Genomic DNA, 24,209 nt, shown 5'->3' on the forward strand with positions numbered 1-24,209 from the left:
TCAAATTTAAAGTTATCTGCACAATAGAGATCTTTTTCTTTTTTTAAAATTATTTGCTGTTCCCAACTAGGCATTTTATTGTATATACACATCATTAGATGTGCTCCACTCTATAGATTGGCGGTAGTTTGTCCTTCCAACACTCTTGTTTTTGTATGCATGTATCATAAGCTACAAATACATATTGGCAATATAAAAATATGTCATAAATATGATAGATATAACCTGAGGAGCGTGGAAAATAGTTTCCTTAGTCGTAACTAAACATTTTTAAAAGCCTGTCTCTTCCCAGGATTGTAAATATATTTTTAAATATCACCAGATTTGACTTGTCAACCTCCATCCTCCCCTGACCTCAATCCTATTGAGAACCTTTGGAGCATCCTCAAGCAAAAGATCTATGAGGGTGGGAGGCCGTTTACATCCAAACAGCAGCTCTGGGAGGCTATTCTGACATCTTGCAAACAAATCCAAGCAGAAACTGTCCAAAAACTCACAAGTTCAATGGATGCAAGACTTGTGAAGCTGCTATCAAATGAGGAGTCCTATGTTAAAATGTAACGTGACCTGTTAAAATGTTTAAAAAGATAAAATGTTGTTATAAGTTTGATTGAAATAGCTTTTGATTTCAGTAAGTATGCTGCAAACACAACAAAAGACCATTTTCAGTTCTTTACAACCTATAAAGTGTTTTGAAACTTACTGTGCGTAATAATTTGGAACAGTGCGTTGCAATTTTTTTATGTTTAAAAAAATACTGTTATCATTAGGAGGTTTGTTCAATAAAATTTGAATTGTACTCTTAATAGTTGATAATATGAGAATTATGCTGACTGTTATTTACATCAATTATTTAGGTAAATTAGAAAAATATAATTTGCATAATAATTTGGAACAGGGTGTATATTTAACAAATATGTATTAGGGAGGTGTGAAAAAGAAAATTAAATCTAGAAATCTGTACCTCTTTATCGGTTAGGCTTTTTGTGCAGTCATACTGTATTTTGTTGAAATGAACTAGCCACCAATCCATGATCTCTCAGATATCCTAAAAATGTAGCCAAGAAATTCTAGCGTGACCAGGTAAACTTGTTCTACATAATGTTGCATATACAACAATGCTTCGCTGGATCCACTAATTAGTGACTGGTTACGTCTATAGAAACCGTCTATGACCCAGGAAGCACCTCTAGAGGCTGTCTGAGTGACTGTCAATAGAGGTGTTACTAGACACCAATGTAAACACTACCTATTATCTGAAAATACGGTGTTTACATTGAAAACCGTGCAGGGAGTAGGGACAGGCTATAGGACTTCAAAAAAACTACATAAGCTGTATTGGTTCTGGTAACTATAGTGTCCCTTTAAGAATTGTATTTTTGACATTGAAAACCCTGGCTACTAACTTTTTTTTCAGCACGCAGAATAGTATAACAACTAGGACTAAGGATAACGTTTAAACGTACCTTAGAATGACCGGACTTAACGTATGGGAGAGTAGTCAAAATACTTGCCGAGGTCAGGGACACATAATGTGACACTGATGAGGAAAGTCAGAAGTCAAGAATACCTGAAATCAGGAAGTCAAAACAAAGCCAAAGTCAAATACCAGAAAAAACACAAGCAGGAACACACTCTCGGATAACCAGCTAGTGGAAACCATGACAGGGCACTCACCAAAAGGTAATTTAGGTTTAAATAACCCTCTTGAGGCTGTAATTGGTTATCTCTGGCCTCTCACCCGAAAACGTGCGTGAGCGCGCGTGTCTATGATGTGACGTCGCACGCACATTGGCGCCATCTTTGATGTTGGCGAAGGCGAGTTTACTATTAAAACCGGAACTGCAGCGGCTGGCGTCTCTAGGAACGTCATACTCGCTGGGGACCGGAACGGAAGGATGTCGGGCAGCGGTTTGCTGCGACCAGGGTACGTTTTCAATATCTCTGTCGCTTAGTTCCTGTGCTGCCATGCTGTCAGAAGAACGGGGAGCCCTGACACCCCTGCACACAGACACTGCCCCCCTTACCCACACACTGCATATCTCTCACCCACACACAACACCCTACAAACACACACACACACACCACCTCACAGACACACATAGCAAATAAAAAAGGACATCCTTAAAAAAAAAAACCCTCCTTTCTTAAAAAAACTAAAACAAAATCACACTTGCCCTTTAAAATTGGGCACTGTGGTACTGGTGGGCAGTAAGGAAATTTTACCATCAACAAAGATACAAAAGTGGGCGGTAGGTATTAAAAGGTTGACTACCCCTGATTGAAAACCATTAATAGTGCCACCCTTCAATCTATATTGATATGCATTTTCACTTTAGAATTAAACAAAATGTTCTTTTGTATTCAGCACTGAAGCAATGTGATTTATTAAACCTACTCTGACTTACCCAAGGGCATGTCCTGATCCCATTTTGCATGCATTATTTTGACTTTGTAACCCTATGCGGTTAGGGGAGGCAAGATAATTGCAACAAAAATATTAAAGAAAGCTGGCTTTGTAAAATGAATATGAATCAACTGAATGTAAGGGGACAGAACCGATTCATTATCGCACGGATGCACATTACACAGCAGTTTCTGTGAAATGTAACCATAACAAAAGGTATGACATTGAAAGCTCAAGGAATATGCCCTTGTAGGGAATGTGTTGATGTGAGGCCTGTCATTTGTTCTGTGTACCTAGGAAGAAAACATAAAAGGTTGTTTAATGGAATCTTTTGAAACAATTTGTTGCTTAAAGGGTTTCTCCAACTCTTTTGATATACACATAAAAGTACCGTGCTACCTATGGAAAAACAGGTTCCCTGAAATAAAACACCTGGTTTACAATTCCCACAAGTTCATACACTCTTATACACGCAAAGAGAAAATGGGGAGGGGGAAAAAAACAAGGAAAAAACTCATAGGGTTTGTAACGGATCGCCTGGCACCCCGACTGGGTACCTCCGTTGAAGGATGCTCCTAGTGTTTCCTGAGGACTCCAAGCACTCTGGCAGACACCACAATCACCGAATCTGAGAAGCAGATAAATCCTCTCAAGCCTCTGAATGCTGTAGACAGTTGAATAGGAACCATACGAATAGGTTTGCACTCCTAGCAGTCAAACTGAAACGACATGCAATAAATCCTCCCCCAAGAATGAGACGACACTTCACTTTGAGGGTTAAAACAGGAACTCACACTGCCGCTGGGGAGGAAGGACGGCACCTTCGGCTCCCTGGAACTCACACTGCCGCTGGAGAAGAAGGACGACACCCTCTGCTCTCTGGGACTCACACTGCCGCTGGGGAGGAAGGACGACACCTTCAGCTCCCTGGAACTCACACTGCCGCTGGAGAGGAAGGACGACACCTTCTGCTCTCTGGGACTCACACTGCCGCTGGGGAGGAAGGACGGCACCTTCGGCTCCCTGGAACTCACGCTGCCACTGGGGAGGAAGGACGGCACCTTCGGCTCCCTGGAACTCACACTGCCGCTGGAGAAGAAGGACGACACCCTCTGCTCTCTGGGACTCACACTGCCGCTGGGGAGGAAGGATGGCACCTTCGGCTCCCTGAAACTCACACTGCCGCTGGAGAGGAAGGACGACACCTTCTGCTCTCTTGCACTCACACTGCCACTGGAGAGGAAGGACGACACCTTCAGCTCCCTGGAATTCACACTGCCGCTGGAGAGGAAGGACGACACCTTCTGCTCTCTGGGACTCACACTGCCGCTGGGGAGGAAGGATGGCACCTTCTGCTCTCTGGGGTACACACTGCCGCTAGGGATGAAGGACGGCACCTTCGGCTCCCTGGGATGCTGGTTGCTGCAGGGACGAGGGACCGACAATCTCCTCTCCCTGGGACGCTGGTTGCTGCAGGGACGAGGGATCGATAATCTCCTCTCCCTGGGATGCTGGTTGCTGCAGGGACGAGGGATCGATAATCTCCTCTCCCTGGGATGCTGGTTGCTGCAGCAATTCCCATGCCGCTCGATTCTCCTCATCCAACTTGCGCACGGTGGCCAGGAGCGTCTCTACCGAAATATTTGGGCCGTACCTGGTTAACCGCCTCTCTACCTCCTTCCTGTAAGCGTCGCCCTCAAAGCGATAAGTCATGTTTGCTGTGACGGATGCTCCTAGTGCTTTCCGAGGTCTCCAAGCACTCTGCCTGACACCATAACCACTGCAGACCCCACGAACTGCCGCAGCTTGGTTGGGGTCTCGCCGACTCCACCCACTCTGGACCCAAGACCAGGGTCCAGCTTCCAGTAGGTGGACCTCTCCGAATTCCAGAGAGCAGGAACAGGAACAAGCTCTTAGCAGAGCTCAGTGATTATAGCAATCCCCAGAGTGTAGTTCTCCAATCCCCCAAACATGAGCCGAAACTTCATGAAGGTACAAGATGATTTGAGGTGCTGGCACACCCAGTCTGGTTTTTATTACAATCTTTGCCAATACAGGACCGCTTACAGGGAGGTATAAAACAACCAATAACATCTCAGTTACAACCCACAGATTCCCTCCCCTTATCCTGGGAGGTAACCCAATTACATATACAGTTAAAACATACTTTTTACCCAACTTTCATAACTCTAAAACCATACATCCAATCTCCATAAAAATACATATTCACAATCAATCAATTCAGGGGAACAACATATTAAAAAATGCACGAATCAGACCAGTGGTTCAAAAGTTAAGGGAAAGTCCTTTGTGACCAAATGAAGCATGGCTTTTCTGCCCAAAACAAGTTCCACAGAGTCTCTATCCTGGAGATAATTGGGAAGTAATCCAATTATCTCCAAGGACAGAGGCAAAACTCCATTAACCACATGGCAGACAAAGGACAATAAAAGACATAAAAATACATACTGTTACATTTATCACATAGAACCTACACATTTACAATTTACCGAACACATAATAGCATACATAATATTGAAGACAGCCTGAATGCAATCTGCTACACAATCTTAAAGGGACATTGTTCCTAAAAGTCATAATATGTCCATGGATGTTTTTTAAAGGGCCAGCAGCAGCACCATACAAAACCAATATGCCAAAATGTTGCACCTGAAGGGCCAAATCTCCCAGAGACCATAGTCAACAGGTAAGAGGCTGGCAATCAGGCTCCTCCAGCAGCCAGGGGTAAAGGACATCTTGTCACCAATAAACCCAGTGACAAAAGGCATTTCGTCACAGGGTCATAGTGATAAAACAAGTTAATTTATTAAAGGGACACTATAGTCACCAAAACAACTACAGCTTAATGTAGTTCTTCTGGTGAGTATAATTATTGCCTTCAGACATTTTCATGCAAACACTGCCTTTTTAGAGAAAAGGCAGTGTTTACATTGTCCCCTAGGGACACCTCCAAGTGGTCACTCCTCAGATGGCCACTGGAGGTGCTTCCTGGGGCAGCACTGCTGTTCAGCGTCTCCATGCTCAGCAGTAAGACGCTGAATTCTCCTCATAGAGATGCATTGATGATGATGTACGTTTTGATGATGTCTGCACAGTGGCAGATCGGGGGTAGGGCCAGTTTTATTACCTTTTAAGGAGGACGAGGGGAAGGGAGGCAAGATACCTAAATGGTGGTTTTAACGCTGTAGTGTCGGGAATACATGTTTGTTTTTCTGGCCATATAGCGTTCCTTTAAATCAAACAATGAGAAGTAAGGGTGAATGATTATATTCGCTTACATATTTACCAGCATATCATTTCTATAAGGTAGTAACTAATGCAGTCCCTTCTGTCCGGCGTCCCGGAGGATCCTGGGTTGTATTGGTATAAAGGGCTTTCTTTTAAAGTTCCTCCAAATTCCAGTCTCTCAGATCATGTTTTGTAAGATTCTCCACTCCTAGCAACTTTGTCCACTGCTATTGGCATTATTATTTCAGCCCCCCTTCCCCGAAAAAAAGGAGCAATTCAAAATAGGGTTTTACTTGTTTTTATACAGTACTGGGCAAAGCTCCAGTACTGCTTTGCACGTCGACATCTGATATCACTGAAGCCAGGCCGAGGTCCAATCAAAGGCTTTTCAAAGAGAAGGATCTGAACCCACAAGGGGAAGGGCACATAGAGGGAGAGAAAAGAGGATAAGGGAGGGTGGGTTGGGAAAAAAAAGTATCAGTAGAGGATATGGGTGGGAGGTTGGAAGGCTATGGATATTAGGTAGCCCAGAAAAGAAATTGCCAATATCAAGCTGAAACCCTGCACATCCAGGCTTCTATCACTATGACCTCTTCTAAAAGCTGAAGTGGTCATTGTGGCTGGAGTAACCATTTAAAACCGATCTGGAATGTCTACCAATACCGGTTATCTTTTCACTATCCCATGTGAAAGCTGAAGGGTAAACTGAATTAAATATTTGAAGCCCAAAGTACACTTACCTCTGGAGCACTTTGGGCTTCAAATATTTTGTCACTTTCTTCCATACTTCCATGATTTCCACGTGGGATTCCAGGAAATTGACCTTCTATTCCATCTTTACATAATCATTTGGATTTGCTCCCAAACACATTAGTTATTTTGTTATTTTGTCAAAGAAGCCTCAGAACTACAACACTGAAAATGGGAGGTGGGGGAATAATGTGATACCAACCCCCTTCCCCCTTCATTACTACTCATCATAATTAAGGAATCTCCAGGCACTCCATCAGAATGAAGTTGTTTTGGTGCCGGGGGTCCCTGGCACCAGCGTTTCTTTCCGGGTTAAACCGTTCACGTAATACAATTTTATGGTGCCTTGTAGTGTTCCTTTAAAGCTTATTTATTCTATTATCAACGGCTTGCCGCTAATTGTGGAGAAACAAACACTGACAAATTCGGCAATAAATTAAACACGCTAAATTATGCTTTGCCAAAATTGGATAACTAAAACTTCCCATTGCTATTACGTTTGAGATGAACTTAGCCTCTTTCTATTCAACACACATTACAATGTTTGTTGAGGAGACAGTTAATCGTAAATGTATGACCTTTACAAACGATAATCGGCACGGCACTAAAGAGTTCTATGTAATCTGTATTTTAAAGTCTCATAAAAAACTTAACAATAGGTAAACACACCATGACAATGTATCAATATATGGAAAGAAATATAGTAAGAAAACAGGTCACAGATAACTAAATAGAATTTCTACATTTAACAGTGGTTATAAATCCTTAGCAGCAGATGGATAATGCACTTTAGTTATGTAGAGCAGATGTTGCACAGAGGTCGGTAAGCGGAACTTAGAAGAAAGAAAAAAAAATGAACGTTGATGAGAAAAGGTTACGAGGGAGGTCAGGGCAGGATAGCACAATACAAAGTCAGTGTACCCCCAAAGAGCAAGACTCAATATGTAATGCCAACACAAAGTTCTTAGGTCATATTACTGCTCAGTTTAACTTTGTATTTTGTGACTCAGTTTTGAAACTCAAAGATATATAAAAAAAAAAAAGAATCGTTCTTGGTCAGGCTGCAGGCAATTTTAATGGTGAAATGCTTGAATTGATAGTACAAACAGGTTATATGAGAGGGTACCTGTCATTTGTCTTTACACCATAAAATCATCTTTAATGCGTCAACTGTTTATTTTTATTTTTTGTAAAGTGATGGTTATATGAAACATTTTGCAAATGGCATCACAATCCAGTCCAGGCAAGGTAAACCAAGGGCAAACATTGCACATGCAGAAAAAATAAAATAAAAGAAAATTTGTCTTATCTGTGTTCTAATGCCAGAGCTTATAATAATGAGTTTATGGGGCACCAACCCATAGCAATGCCCTCTGCAAACCTTATTGTTGCTGTCACAACATGGAGATCAGTAAGCCTTTTGCTTTGGCATGGATACATAGGACAATTCTAAAGAAAAAGCCACCATTAAGCAACTGCATCATGTGTTATGAAAACTGGTGAATAAACTCTAGGACACACAAAAGTCCCTATAGACTGTTAGCTTGTTTGAGCAGGGTCCTCTTCAACCTATCGTTCCTGTAAGTTTTCTTGTGATTGTCCTATTTATAGTTAAATCCCCCCTGTCATAATATTGTAAAGCGCTACGGAACCTGTTAGCGCTATATAAATGGCAATAATAATAATAAATAGAGGTTTGTCTTTAGTGTATCACCAGTAGAACAAAAAAAAAAGTACATACAGAAAGTAAATTATTAAACATATATATTGTGTGACAGAAGCTCCTGGACCTATACCATGGTCTTTTGGAGAGGCTTAAAAGGTCAGCCTCATGCCCACAGACTATGGCCCTGGTCCCAAGAGCCCCTAAAAGAGGCTTGTGATGGTAGCAATTGATATACAAACCATTCAATGTGGCTTGATTTCTCTGCATCACTGTCATGTTTCTGAGCAGGTCAGAGAGGAGACTTATGCCGGGGTTGACTTCCGGTAGTTTATTGGAGTTAGTAGACATGGTTTAGACAAAGGTAACAAAAAGAATAACAGAAGAACACAACATGAAAAGATAATTAACTGCTACAATTTGGCCGCTTGTCAGCTAGATTTATCACATCTGCAGGATTTGGCCAAGACTACGCTTATATGTGCAGAGCCGTCGCAAGGCTCCTCAACGCAGATGGATGTTTCTGCTTCTTTTTTTTTTACTTGGCAGTTGACTGTGGCCCCGTCATCTTTAGCAGACCCAACAATCTCACTCTGTTTCTTTATCTGCTGCTAACCATCAGACACCCTTTGAGGCTGACGTGTGGTACTTCTTTGTGAGATTGTCGGGGCAAGAGTTCTGCCAAGATGAGTGCACATATGAAAATTGAATATTTAAAAAAAGAATAACCTAAAGTAAACCTAAAGTAATCTTTTAACATATTAGAACTACATGGGAAAAAATAAAATACTTTCCTTTTAATTATTAATAATTGCACAGAGTATTGTATTTGATGTATATATATATATCCTATGTAAGCACTTTACTTGGAGCTTTTATCGATATTATGTAAAGAGTTACTGCTGCTGTTTATTTATTTATTTTTTTGTTTTACCACAAAATAGTGATATAGAAAGCATGGATATTTGTAATAGTTAATGCTAGTTTTATACAAATATAACAACATGATTTTTAGAGCCGATACCGATAATCTGTTAAGTTTCAGGCCTATAGCTGATAACTTACTGTAACGGAGCTCCCTGTACCCCAGCTGGGTACCTCCGCCACGGACTGCTTCCTAGTTGGAACAGGGGACAAACCACAGCACTTCTGCCCACAGTCGTCGTGACTTGACTGGGGCCCTGGAACCGCTCCTTCCTGGAGCCAAATGGGGAATAGCTCTAGTCCTTACAAGGACTTTCCCAGTTGAATCCCCTGCAAGCTGGAACAGCAGACACAGGAGTAAATCTTCTTTCTCTCCAATAACAGGACGACACGCAGTTTTGGAGTGTAAGCTGGAATAGATTTATTTTTATTTTTTTATTATTTATTTATTTATTATTTTTGTATTTTTGCAGTGCATAATGACATTACAAACACGCTTGAGGTGGCCCAACAGCATTCCTCATGCTATACATCCCGAGGAACATTCGGGGTATTGAGAAAAACATGCACAATTTTGTATTATTAATTCAGGCTAACATTATACATCTAGTGTGGTGGAATCTCGGTAAAAATAAATTTAGTAGGCCGAGATTACCACGTGGCATGTGTACGTGCATATGCTGACGTATCGATCAGTTGGTTGCACGTGGCAAGATACGATCAGTAGTGTACGGAGCATGTGCGAGAATACAGGATGTAGTATTGTGATGTAATTCCAGTAAAATACAAGTTTAGCAGGCTAAGATTGCCACAAGGCATATGTATGTATATGTGTTTGTAGTATCAGTTGGTTAATTACACGTAGCTAAGATACTGTCATCACTGTACTGACCAGGTGCAGGAATGTAAGAACTGGAATTACGCGTCCCTCTCCTTTGTATCAGATGAGCCACGTGGTTAGACCGGATGGATGAGTTTAGACTCTATTTATTAAATAGGTTAAGGGTATGTGTGGGTGTAGTTAATTGTGGGAGGAGCTACAGTGCTATATAAGGAATGTACTCTATGTATTCAGTACTCAGACTTTGCTGTATTTTGGTGACGCTAGTCCCTCTGAGTCCCGATCGGTGATCCAATAAAGAATCTCTTCCTTCCTGAAGAAACCTGTGTCCATCTCTCTGTGCTTGGCTTCCGTCAGTTTCTCCGGTATCATTTGGTGCATTGGCCGGGAAGCTCATCGTTCAACGGTAGCTGAGAGGCAGAGGCGTGAGACGGTCTATCTTTGCCCACGTTCTCTACGGCTGCACCCCTGAACTTCTGCGTGGACCTCCCTTCGTCTCGGCGCCACTGGTCTGTTGTCCAGGAGATCATCGGCCTCTACGTGAGAAGTGCTGGGGTGTCCCCGTCGATGAGTGTGAACTCAGGTTCAGGAACGAGGAGGTAAGATAACTGCTGTTTTAGACGGCAGGACCCGCTAGGGGTATACCGATTGTGCGGTAGGCCCAAAGGGGTTTTTGAATCTGTATCTGCCCCCTCTGTCGGAGGGAAGGAGCGAAGGCGCACCGCTCGATCGAACGCTCTTTAGTCAGACCGTTTGATTTGGTTAGTCAGGCGGGGTCCAGGTGTAAGATAGCCCTAGCCGGACACCGGTGTCTTGTCTAGACTAGCGTTCTAGGGTGTATATTACGTTCGCTAGGTCGGAGGGACCGGGAGACTAAGCGGCGCCTGTGTAAATTCGGTTCGCTAGTTCTCATCCTATCTGGGCTAAGTGGGAAGGCGTGTAAATTTGGAACCCACTAGACTTTTGATAGTACGACTAAGAGGCGCCTGTGTAAATTCGGTTCTCTAGCTCGTTGTATAGTGCGACTAAGAGGCGCCTGTGTAAATTCGGTTCTCTAGCTCGCTATATATGTGGTGATTGGGCAGTGTGGCTAACCAAAACGGGTGTATATAGTTTTAGGTAGTCCATTCAAGGTACTGGCCAATAGTTTAGTTGGGAATTGTAAATGTGTTAAACGATTGTTTTAGTAAAGTGTATATCTTGTTAGATAGCGCGAGCTCAGCCGTCTAGCGAGAGTGTTGATAGTGTGTTGCTGTATTATAGTGCACGGTACCATAACCCTGTATATTTACTGACATTGTATAATAAGTACTAATCATTGTCGTCCATTGCATGTTTAACACCATAACCACTAATAATTGTATTGTGACCTTAACTTGTGCTTTGACCTATGCTAACCGTACTGTAACCGCTATTTGTAAAAGACGATGTTACTGGGTGTGTTATAGACGGGTAATTCGTATATAGAGAATTATAGCGTGGGTGACTGTGTAGTTACGCCAAAGGGCATAATATTGATTATATAGTGACTGGTGTAGCAGCTGTGTGTGTACGGGAATTCCCTGAGTGTTTATTGTTATTGTGTACGTTTCACTTGGTAACCGTACCACGTGGTGCTGTTGCCAGAGGAAACGGGTGTGACTGTTGAATAGTACGCGTGTATAGTAATCGTTGTCGACGACGTTCCACTGTTAAATATGGGCGCGTCGCAGTCAACGATTCCGGATCCCTTAGGATGTATGGTTAAGAATTTTAAAAAGGGATTCAAAGTTTGTGATTTTGGGGTTAAGATGTCCCCTGTACGTTTGGTCACTTTGTGCACTAGGGAGTGGCCTACTTTGGTTGCGGCATGGCCGCCACGTGGCAGTTTGGATCCAACTCTGGTACAGCGCTTACACGTGGCTGTATCAGGTAGGCCTGAACTTTACGGCCAGTTTCCTTATATTGATTGTTGGAGACAGGCCGTAAATGACTCGCCAAAATGGCTCCGGACATGCCACGAGGAGCAGTGTCGCCTCATGGTAGCTAGGACTTGCTCGTCCACTAGGACTGGTGTTAGGCCCATTTTGGACACGCCCCCTGAGTCCGAGATCCCTTTGCCGCCCCCTTACTTTCCGGTAAGAGGAAGTGACGCAAATACAGGAAGTCCTGTAACCCTTCCCTCATTACCCTCATCCACTTCCGCTTCCTCCTCCAGTACAGGATCCACCCCCCCTCGTACTAAATCTCCCCTTCCGGAACCAGAACCCACCCCCATTAGAAACGAATATCCTGATTTGGCGCCACTTCAGACTTCCGGTCAAGCTTCATCTAGCTCGGCCCGAAGTGTTCTATTCACTACCTTTTCCCAAAACCAACCTCCCACATCCCCATACCCTATATCTCCCCGACCGGAACCCATGACTGACGCTTCCCTACGTAGCCCCATCCAAACCCGACAGTTGACTGGTGCCCAACAATTAAAGCACTATCAGATGCCTCTTCGCTTAAATCCCGGGTCAGCTTATATCGATGCCGCAGGTCAAATGGCACACGCTGACCCTGTCTTCGTATATGTCCCTTTCACCACTACCGACCTTTTAAACTGGAAGACCCACAATTCCTCGTATACTGAGAAACCACAAGCCATGACTGATCTGTTCACCTCAATAGTACAGACGCATAATCCGACATGGGCTGATTGCCAGCAGTTACTAATGACTTTATTTAACAATGAGGAAAGGACAAGAATAAATCAAGCAGCCATTAAAGCATTAGAAGATAGAGCCCGTGCTTTGAATCAAGCTAATCCAGCAGCATGGGCCGCAACACATTATCCCAACACTGATCCCGATTGGAACGTAAATGGTGCTGATATGGTTCAACTCAGAGCCTATAGAGACGCTATAATTGCTGGCATGAAAGCCGGAGGAAAGAAAGCCATTAACATGTCGAAGACAGTTGAGGTGATCCAGAAAAGCGATGAAGCGCCCAGTGTCTTTTATGACCGATTATTGGAGGCGTACCGCTTGTACACCCCCTTTAATCCGGAAGACGCAGATAATTCCCGAATGGTTAACTCCGCCTTTGTCAGCCAAGCATACGGAGATATTAAGCGCAAGCTACAAAAGTTAGAAGGGTTTGCAGGTATGTCCATCACCCAACTAATGGAGGTAGCAAATAAGGTTTATATGAATAGGGAAACAGAAAGCAAGAAAGAGGAGGAGCGCAAGATGCGTAAAAAGGCTGATATGCTAGCGGTAGCGATCGCAGGCGTAGATAAACGGGGCCCAGATAGAGGCAATAATAGATGGAGTAGGGAGCCTTTGAGTAGGGATCAGTGTGCGTATTGCAAGGAAGAAGGGCATTGGAGGAACGAATGTCCGCAAAGAGAGCAGTACGAGAGAGACCAACCCAGGGCAGGCTACGGAAACTTTAGAGGCAGAGCGAGAGGTAGAGGAGGCCCCGGAGGGAGTAATGGTTATAGAGGGAGTAATGGGAACAGAGGAAGTGTTAGGGAAGACAGGTATATTCCAGCAGCGCAAAGGTCCCGCGATAGAGAAGGTAGGGACTTTGTAGGATTGGCTGACACGGTCATGGAGGACTATTGATACCGACCGGGCTCCATCCCCCTTGGTCGAGCGGAGCCTATGGTCGATGTATCAATAGGGGGAAAAAGGAGTGCGTTCATGATCGACACTGGTGCTGAACATTCAGTGGTGACTAATCTAGTTGCTCCTCCATCTGGAAGGACTATTACTGTGATAGGAGCAACTGGAAGAAGTGCTGAAAGACCGGTTCTTAAAAGTCGACTCTGTACATTGGGAGGCCACGTAGTAAAACACCAATTCCTTTATATGCCTGAATGTCCAGTCCAATTGCTGGGACGTGATATGCTATCCAAATTACAAGCGCAGATTACGTTCCTACCAGATGGAACAACATCTTTAAAGTTTAATGGACCTTCAGGTATTATGACTTTATCCGTACCAAAGGAAGAAGAGTGGCGACTTTATACAGTGTTGACTAGCCAAAACCCTAGGAGTGATGAGACATTGTTTAACATACCAGGAGTTTGGGCAGAGAACAACCCACCAGGACTGGCCCGCAATATTCCACCAATAAAAATTGAACTGAAACATGGGGTTTATCCAGTGAGCCTAAGACAATATCACATTCCGCAGAAGGCTAAGAAGAACATCCAATCCTATCTGGATAAGTTCATACGGTATGGTATCCTAAAATTCTGTACTTCCCCCTGGAACACCCCATTGCTGCCTGTTCAAAAGCCCGGCACAGATGAGTATCGACCTGTGCAGGACTTAAGAGCAGTCAATGATGCGGTTGTTAGCATACATCCAGTTGTACCCAATCCATATAACCTGCTTGCTTTAATTCCGGGCGGGGCTACTTACTTCACAGTCTTAGATCTCAAAGATGCCTTCTTTTGCCTCCGAATTGCCGCAGAAAGTCAATGTATTTTCGCTTTCCAATGGGAGAACGCTGTAACGGGCTCAAAACGCCAAATGACTTGGACAAGACTGCCCCAAGGGTTTAAAAATTCACCTACCCTATTTGGTTCAGCCCTAAGTCAAGATCTATTGGATTTCGAGTCCATCCCAGGAGAGTGTGTATTGTTACAGTATGTAGATGACTTGTTGATAGCAGCAGTTACAAAAGAAATCTGTCAGCAAGCAACGCACGATCTACTACACATTCTCTGGAAGGCAGGATACAAGGTGTCTAGAAAGAAGGCTCAGTTGTGTTTGCCAACTGTCAAGTATCTAGGATTCCATATCTCTGAAGGTCAAAGAATTATGGGGCCAGAGAGAAAAGAAGCTGTCTGCCAAATACCAATACCCAAGAATAGAAGACAAGTGCGAGAATTCTTGGGGGCAGCAGGCTTCTGTAGGATATGGATTCCCAGTTATGCGATACTAGCAAAACCTCTGTACGCAGCTATCAAAGGTACAGAGCACGACCCCTTCCTATGGACCCAAGAACAGCAAACGGCATTTGAAGATGTGAAGAAGGCTTTGATGAGTGCCCCAGCATTAGGTCTACCTGATCACACACGACCATTCTACTTATATGTACACGAGCAAAGAAGAATGGCTGTGGGAGTATTGACACAGTACTTGGGATCATGGCAAAGACCTGTTGCCTACATGTCTAAGCAACTGGATGCAGTGGCCAGCGGACTTCCACCTTGTCTAAGAGCCGTAGCTGCAGCCGCCCTGCTAGTAGCTGAAGCCGATAAACTCACTCTGGGTCAAGAACTTTATGTACGAGTCCCACATGCAGTACAGACGTTGTTGGATTACAAAGGAAATCATTGGTTTAGTAACAGCCGTATGACCAAGTATCAAGCAATGTTGTGTGAAAACCCAAGAGTGCATTTAGAGACTGTAAACACCTTAAATCCAGCTACCCTTTTGCCGCAACCTACTGAAAGTCAACATGATTGTTTGGAAGTAATGGATGAAGTATTTTCAAGTAGACCAGATCTTCGTGATTTTCCCATCCAGAACCCCGATGTTCAATATTACACCGACGGCAGTAGTTATGTGAAAGAAGGGATCCGCTATGCAGGATATGCAGTGACAACAATAGACAAGGTGATAGAAGCTCGGCCACTGGCGAAAGGAACATCAGCACAAAAGGCAGAATTAATAGCACTAACACGAGCGTTACAATTGGCTGAAGGTTTAAGAGTAAATATCTATACGGACTCTAAGTATGCGTTTTTAACCACTCATGCCCACGGAGCTTTGTATAAAGAAAGAGGACTACTGAATTCAGAAGGCAAAGAAATCAAGTACGCAGCTGAAATCCTACAACTATTGGAAGCAGTGTGGGAGCCGAAAGAAGTCGGTATCATACATTGTCGAGCGCATCTGAGAGGAGATGGTGATGTAACCAAGGGAAATCGGATGGCAGATAGTGCAGCTAAGCGTGCTGCTGAATCAGGAAGACAGGAGTATGTGGGGCATATAGCTGCTCTTATACCAACTCCACTGTCCCAATGGACTCCAGTTTATACAGCTCAAGAAGAGGAGTGGTTAAAGACTGAACCGGGAAAGTATTTGGAGAACAAGTGGTATCAGCTAGAAGATGGAAGAATAGTTATACCAGCATCACTAGCAGTAGAAATTGTCCAAAACTATCACAACGGGACACATTCTGGGAGAGACAGTACTGAAGAATCTCTTAGAAAACATTTCTACATACCAAGATTGTCCAACTTGACTCAGGCCATTGTACGCAGATGTGTAACGTGTGCTAAGAATAATGCAAGACAAGGACCAGTAAAGCCACCAGGAGTTCAGTTTATGGGGGGACTCCCCATGTCCGATCTACAAATAGACTTTACAGTGATGCCTAAGTCGGGTGGACATCGTTACCTGCTGGTAATTGTGTGCACCTATTCAGGCTGGGTAGAAGCATGTCCTACTCGTACAGAGAAAGCAGGAGAAGTTGTGAGATTCCTGCTACGAGAAATAATACCCCGATATGGACTACCCTGTTCTATAGGATCGGACAATGGTCCAGCTTTTGTTCACCAGTGCCTACAACAACTGACTCATATGCTTGGTATAAAGTGGAGGCTTCATACTGCATATAGACCCCAGAGTTCTGGTAAGGTAGAGAGAATGAATAGAACTATAAAGAACCAGTTGGCTAAAATGTGTCAGGAAACCCAACTTAAGTGGAACGTTCTCTTACCCATAGCTTTATTGCGAATCCGCAGTACCCCTACCAGAAGGATGGGCCTCTCTCCTTTTGAAATCATGTATGGGCGACCACCTCCCGTACTTGGTAACTTAAGGGGGGACTTGAGTCAGTTGGGAGAAGGAATTACCCGGCAGCAGGTTGTAGAGTTGGGTAAGACTATGGAGGAGGTACAGAAATGGGTACAAGATAGATTACCTGTGAATATTTATCCCCCTGTTCATAGTTATCATCCAGGAGATCAAGTGTGGATTAAAGAGTGGAATAATGTACCGTTAGGGCCCAAGTGGAGAGGTCCTTATGTTGTTCTTTTGTCTACCCCTACAGCGATAAAAGTAGCAGAAGTGACTCCGTGGATACATCACTCCAGGGTTAAACCAGCAGCAGTCGATTCTTGGCAAATTACAGCAGATCCAGAGAATCCCTGCAAGATCCGGTTAAAACGCACTACTCAGTCGGAGTAACGAGGAATTATTGTGGATTACAAATTTTATTGTTACAGGTGTGAGTGAGAAGGCCATAATAAAGCCTGTCCGCTTACCATCACATAGTGTATAAGCCAGGAAAGTCTCGAAGGGACACCTGTGAAGATGAGCAGAACTCCATTCCCTGCAGCCCTCACATCCTGGAAGCTGAGGTTCCATCGCACGGACGAAGACTGAGGATGACGGCGAAAGATGTGCTTTTGATAGTGTTTATTTATATGTGTTTTTATATTCAGGAAGGTAGAGGTACCGACACTCCTAGCTGTGAGGTATGCATTAAGACTACGAGAACAGGTAACCATATTTCCCAAACCCTAATCTGGCATTCACAATACGAGTGTAAAGGAGATGTATCGAGATGTAGATACTTAAATATAGAATATAGTGTGTGCCATTTAGGAGTAGGAGAACCTAAGTGCTTCAGTCCAGAGTATCAACCTCGTACAATTTGGTTGACTCTCAGGAATGGAGATCCTCAGGGGACCCTAATTAATAAGACGGTGTTAGAATCCGTACATTCTTCGGGTGTTCTGCTATTTGATGCATGTAAGGCGATATCAAGTGGTAGAAAACCGTGGAATGTATGTGGGGATCTTAAATGGGAGAGGACGTATGGGTCTAACGATAAATATATTTGTCCCAGTAGCAAAAATAAATATGTAAGTCCTAGATGCCCAAATAGAGATTATAACTTTTGTCCATATTGGTCTTGTGTGGGGTGGGCGACTTGGGGACAGACAGTAGATAAAGACATGATAGTGACTAAGTTGCCTACCAATCCATACTGTAAGTCTATGGAATGCAATCCAGTCCATATTCTTATAAATAACCCCGACAAGTTCTTAGATAAATATGGTAATTTATTTGGGTTTCAAATATACGGGACGGGTTTAGACCCTGGGACAATATTATTTATAGGGATAGAGACTGATACGGTATCCTCCCAGACTCATCAAGTATACCATTCCTTTTACGAAGAGATGAGTATAGATAGTATAGAGATGAGCTAGATCAGCATTGATCTAGCTGAAAGTATTGCCGGTAGTCTTAATGTTACCAACTGCTATGTGTGTGGAGGTACTAACATGGGAGACCAATGGCCTTGGGAAGCAAAGGAGGTAATGTCCGGTTCTGAGGCAGTTGACCAACTAATATCTACACAAGCCGATTATCATTTGAGTGTTAGAGGTAAATCTGAGTGGAGATTAAAGACCTCCATCATAGGTTATGTTTGCATAGCAAGGAAAGGAATAATGTATAATACTTCTGTAGGAGAATTAACTTGTCTAGGGCAAAAAGCTTATGATGATGATACAAAGAATACAACTTGGTGGTCGGCTTCAAATGTCTCAGAACCATCTAACCCGTTTGCTAGATATGCCAATTTAAAGGATGTGTGGTTTGATCTATCCATCACATCTACTTGGAGAGCCCCAGCAAATTTGTACTGGATCTGTGGTAAGAAAGCCTATTCGGAGCTGCCACAGGACTGGGAAGGGGCATGTGTGTTGGGTATGCTCAAACCATCCTTCTTCTTGTTACCAATTGAAACAGGTGAGACTTTAGGTGTTAAAGTGTATGATGTGAATCATAGGAAGAAAAGGGGACCCTTAGAGATAGGCACCTGGGAAGATAATGAATGGCCTCCCCAGCGTATTATAGATTACTATGGGCCAGCCACGTGGGCTGAGGATGGTACCTTTGGTTATAGAACCCCAATTTATATGCTCAACCGTATTATAAGATTACAGGCGGTGGTTGAGATTATCACAAATGAGACATCACAAGCGCTCAATCTTCTAGCGAAGCATAACACCAGGATGAGGACAGCAGTCTACCAAAATAGATTAGCCTTGGATTACCTTTTGGCAGTAGAGGGAGGTGTATGTGGGAAGTTTAACCTAAGTAATTGCTGTCTTCAAATAGATGACGAAGGGCAAGCAATAGCTGAGCTTACTAGCCATATGGTTAAACTAGCGCATGTGCCTACTCAGGTATGGAAAGGGTACAATCCAAGTAGTTGGTTTGGTAGCTGGTATGAGTGGTTTGGAGGGCTTAAGGCAGTGGTAGGTGGAGTCCTACTGATTTTACTGTTGTGTCTACTCCTACCGTGTCTTATACCCTTAGTAGTTAGGTCTGTGCAAAGCCTGATAGGAAGTATAGCAGAGAGGAAGGCTGCTGCACAGATAATGGCCATATATAAGTATAAGGCTTTAGATCAGGGAGAAACTATGCAGGAAGATGAGTGTTGAAAAGATTCACATCATAAGAAAAGTCTGGTCTGGTTCATGGTAACCTGAGGTATATGCAAACCAAGGTTAAGTGATGCCTCAAGTAATTGTGAAATATCAGAGGCATCAAAGGGGGGAATGTGATGTAATTCCAGTAAAATACAAGTTTAGCAGGCTAAGATTGCCACAAGGCATATGTATGTATATGTGTTTGTAGTATCAGTTGGTTAATTACACGTAGCTAAGATACTGTCATCACTGTACTGACCAGGTGCAGGAATGTAAGAACTGGAATTACGCGTCCCTCTCCTTTGTATCAGATGAGCCACGTGGTTAGACCGGATGGATGAGTTTAGACTCTATTTATTAAATAGGTTAAGGGTATGTGTGGGTGTAGTTAATTGTGGGAGGAGCTACAGTGCTATATAAGGAATGTACTCTATGTATTCAGTACTCAGACTTTGCTGTATTTTGGTGACGCTAGTCCCTCTGAGTCCCGATCGGTGATCCAATAAAGAATCTCTTCCTTCCTGAAGAAACCTGTGTCCATCTCTCTGTGCTTGGCTTCCGTCAGTTTCTCCGGTATCAGTATTCCCCTCCTCCATTGTGCTGGACAGGCCATGCGGTCAAGCAGGAAGTTAATTCTTATTTGTATTGATTGGTCAAGAGAATGTGCGGGTGGAGCTTAATATGGGAGGAGTTATATGCCTATATAAGGAGCCTGCATTATTGTCCGGGGCTCAGAACTTGCTGTATTTTGGTGACATTAGTCCCTCTGAGTCCCGATTGGTGAACCGAATAAAGAATCTCTTCCTTCCTGAAGAAACCTGTGTCCATCTCTCTGTGCTTGGCTTCTGTCAGTTTCTCCGGTATCACTAGGTTGGCTGATTGATATACTAAAGTTATGAAGCAGAATATAGACATGTTAATAGCAGTAAGATGCGTTGCCAAGTGTGTATGGCAAGAACCCTAGGTTGAGTGTGTATGTCTAAACATTGATTTATGGTAGCTCGTCACTAAGAGTAGTGTCTTTACATACAGTTAGGCTAGCAATTCTAGTGTAGTATCATATAGTCAGGCTTCTGGCTCTTACGTACTGTTGCTAAACAAAATCATAACTGATATAGGATTAAACATAGACATATTTAAGACAACGATTGGAACCACTGAGGTCAGCCCCCCGTACCTCCCTTATGTTACGTATGTTGTAAGATTATTGCTAAGATCATGTAAAATAAACATAAGAATAAGCATATCTCTCAAACATGTCGCTTGGGTAGTGTTGCGCCAGGTAAATGATGTCGGTCAGCATGTGATCCAGCCTGTCACATGTAGGGGTTCATTTCATCGATCATCCAATCCCTTTAGGCGGTGGGGTTGGTGTTGGATGAGGAGTTAGTACGCAGCCCATATCAGTGTGACAGTTCCGGGCTTCCCTCCAGCCCCGAGCAGTAAGGAGAGCTAGAACCCGTATTCCTCAGACCTGGAGACACTCTGGTACCAAGTCTTTCCCCTGTTTGGGGTGGCTGGAGTATTTGGTAGTAGTTGCCCGCTTCCTGCGGGAAAACTTTAGCCTGCGTGGTCGGTGCCTTGAGGCAATGCCTCGGAGTGCTCTCAACCCAGGTAGGGTAATTGCAGGGTGGGTCGTCGCTTGCGGTGTAGTTTTTCCCTGAGGGAGTCCGTTCTGCCTTCTCTCTTGCGGGTGAGATGGGTGGGCTTTGGTTCTTTCCTGCAGTTTGCGCCAAAAGGCTTGAAAGATGTCGTCCAACCGCTGCATAATGGGTGGGATGGCACTGTGCGGTGACTGCCCTTGTGGGCCATGGCCCCCTGTGGTAGTTTGGAGTCCATCCACCATTTTGGAGGGTCGCGGCAGGTTAGAGGCAACCGAAGAGCAGCAGGGGGTAGGTGGTATGCAACACACCACTAGTTTGGCTGACCCCCCCCCTTGGGGACCGGGATGACTCCCGCCGGTCCAAGGGGGGGGGCTAGGACATGTGTGCAACCCCACTGTAAGGTGCAGAGTGGGAAGATCGGCCACCTCTTCCCAGCTCCCTCCACAGCAGGCTGCGGCCAGGATTCGGGTTCCTGGTGGAGTTATGAGCCGATCGACGGTTCTATTTGCTCGTCCGGAGATCCCTGACTCAGGTGTTGCTCATGTGGCAGTTAGTGTGGCTTGTGAACTGGGTTAAGTCGTCCCGAAACAGCCAAAATCTCAGGAGCTTCTGTGCAACACGTCTGAGCTGCATGAAGGTCAGGCTCCGTCTGGAATAGATTTTAATGGTGCCACACTGGCCTTTTATGACAATCTCCAAGCAAGGTGTATGCCCACATGGACCTTGTTGGGGACAGGGACACAAACTTACAAACCAATAATAACACATTTACAATGTAAGGCAATCCCACACATGACACACAAACCCTCCCCTCTGCATGGGAGATAATTGGATCAGTAACTGTACTAATTCTAATCCAATTATCTCCAAGCACAGAAAAAAAAACATTTCTAAAAAGTCCCAAAAGTCCCCCAAAACACATGATATCCCCACAAATGTTACATCCCATGATAGCCCTGATCTGGTTGACCAACGTGTCAGAAAATCACCCAGATCAGTTCAGGGGTTCATGAATTTCCAGGAAGTTATAATTTTGATCGACATGCATGTGGTACTATGCCCAAAATAGTTCCATGAAATCAGTGCTAACGGTCGGTCAAGTTTGGTTTTACATGTTTCCCTGCAGGGCCCATAGTCTGTGGGCAGGAGGCTGGCAAGCAGGCTCCTCCAGGAGCACATGGCAAACTCACTTGGAGAGGGGAGTTTGTCACACCAATGATCAACACAATACTTTCTATTTCCCAGCAGTCATTTTTCTTCTCTCCATCAATATTCCATTTTGCTTTATCTTGGTTTGAAACAAGCAGTGTATACAGAGTAAGCATGTTCTGGCAATCAGCCGTCTCTGCGAGGACTAGTATTAAGAATAGTGCTGCAGAGGTGCTGCATTGGGGGCACAGTATATTTAGCAAAATATATCACTTCACTTTCTGTTGGTCTGTTGGGAGCTGATGGCGCTAACTGAGTCAGTGTCACTTACTGTGAAGGCTAGTGAAATATAAAGATGGTGGGGCACTGCTTCCTCTTAGATGTAAGGTGCTACCCACTTAAAACCCACTCCACTGCCAAAATAAAAAATACATTAGTTAGTAGCCCCACTGAGCTAACCAAACCAGGAAGTAACAGGACCAATTATCTGCTGCATTGGAGGGGGTTGTGGAGGGGGGGTTACAAAGTGGATTCATAAAAGTGCCAATTTGTATTGAAATCTGCACTTTTTGTAAAAAAAATAAAAGAGGACACAAGAGTCACACATAAACGAATTTTGAAAACGTGAAAAGTGATTTAGGGGTCTTGAGTGCCCCCTTAACTCCATTTACCCATCCTTTCACCTAATGAAATGCCCTGCTGTGTTCGAAATAATAAATCTATAGAAAGAAAAAGTGAGCGCTCCTTAAAAAATTATGTTTACAATTTTTTTCCCCATGTATACATTTTTATTGAAGTATGGCTATGCATATGCAGTGCAAAACACAACTGGTGAGGGTTATCCTTGTTTCCACCAGTAAAGATGTCTTATGATTACCATCCTGAGCCTGGTGGGGGTTATCCTGGGTTCCACCAGTAAAGATGTTTTATGATTACCATCCTGGGCCTGGTGGGGGTTATCCTGGTTTCCACCAGTAAAGATGTCTTATGATTACCATCCTGGGCCTGGTGGGGGTTATCCTGGTTTCCACCAGTAAAGATGTCTTATGATTACCATCCTGAGCCTGGTGGGGCTTATCCTGGGTTCCACCAGTAAAGATGTTTTATGATTACCATCCTGGGCCTGGTGGGGGTTATCCTGGTGTCCACCAGTAAAGATGTTTTATGATTACCATCCTGGGCCTGGTGGGGGTTATCCTGGTTTCCACCAGTAAAGATGTCTGTTGATTACCATCCTGGGCCTGGTGGAGGTAACCCTGGTTTCCACCAGTAAACATGTCTTATGATTACCATCCTGGGCCGCTGATCCATCTTTACCACAGATACCAGTGGAGAAGACATTGCGGAGGCAGACAAAGCCTTTCTGTCGGCATTCAATGATATTTGCACAAGATTTTGGTGAAGACATGGTGAGCGGGACTCCAACTTACCTTATCTGATGTGAAGCTGGCTCCTGGTGGCGCTTCAGCCTTTTGTTCCCTACCTAGTTTGGGAACCAAAAGAGGAACTAACCCCAAACACCATCCACAACCTGGGCAGGTTCTTTGCTATATTGAATTATCTCACGACTAAGACCTGGGCATTTGGTATGGTAAGGTCAGTTGGCATTGTGTGTTGGTTTCCGTTATATCTTAGAGCTGGAGTTGTGTGGTTGGGGAGCATTGCTGTGCTTATTATACTGGTTCTTGTTGAGTCCACCACCTCCTACAGTACTATTGTACAAACAAAGCCTAGGTATTGGCTGCCTTTTTAGAGGTCTTCTGCCTGGAATTGACCATTTTGCTGATACACCTGTATATTTTGTTGCATTTTGTCTTTACTTTTGTATTTTTCTGACCATTAAGTATATTCCTTCATGTTTTTACTTGGTGGTTTAATTACCAGTGCTTATCATACTGATGTAGATTAATTTAGAAATAAACAAATATGTTTAAATGTCTATCTGTTCCTGTCCAAATCTGAGATGATTAAATTGCGTATACGCAGAAGTAAGCTCACACTGACACATGGAGTTCAGGTTAAAAGCACTTCAGAAAATTTAATGCAATCTGACTGGAAAACAGTTATGCAGATCTTTTTAAAGGCAAAATGACATCATCATTGAATATCAGATAATAACAAATAAACATCATTAATTGGAATAAATGTTATGTGACTATATCAGTGTCCACCCATCAATATTATTA

At 43.7% G+C, this 24,209-nt stretch overlaps 1 protein-coding gene across 1 annotated transcript in view; it reads left to right on the forward strand.

Annotated features, from left to right (window-relative positions):
• The window catches only part of B3GNT2 (UDP-GlcNAc:betaGal beta-1,3-N-acetylglucosaminyltransferase 2), an 86,066-nt gene extending 62,431 nt beyond the window's left edge, over nt 1-23,635 (forward strand). Inside the window, exon 3 of the transcript XR_010086631.1 lies at nt 23,625-23,635. The gene's annotated coding sequence lies outside the window, so the exon portion shown is untranslated. The remainder of the gene's footprint in view (nt 1-23,624) is intronic.
• Nucleotides 23,636-24,209: the final 574 nt, after the last annotated feature.

The sequence above is a fragment of the Pelobates fuscus genome, chromosome 2, assembly GCF_036172605.1.
Source record: "Pelobates fuscus isolate aPelFus1 chromosome 2, aPelFus1.pri, whole genome shotgun sequence".
NCBI classification, from domain to species: Eukaryota; Metazoa; Chordata; class Amphibia; order Anura; family Pelobatidae; genus Pelobates; species Pelobates fuscus.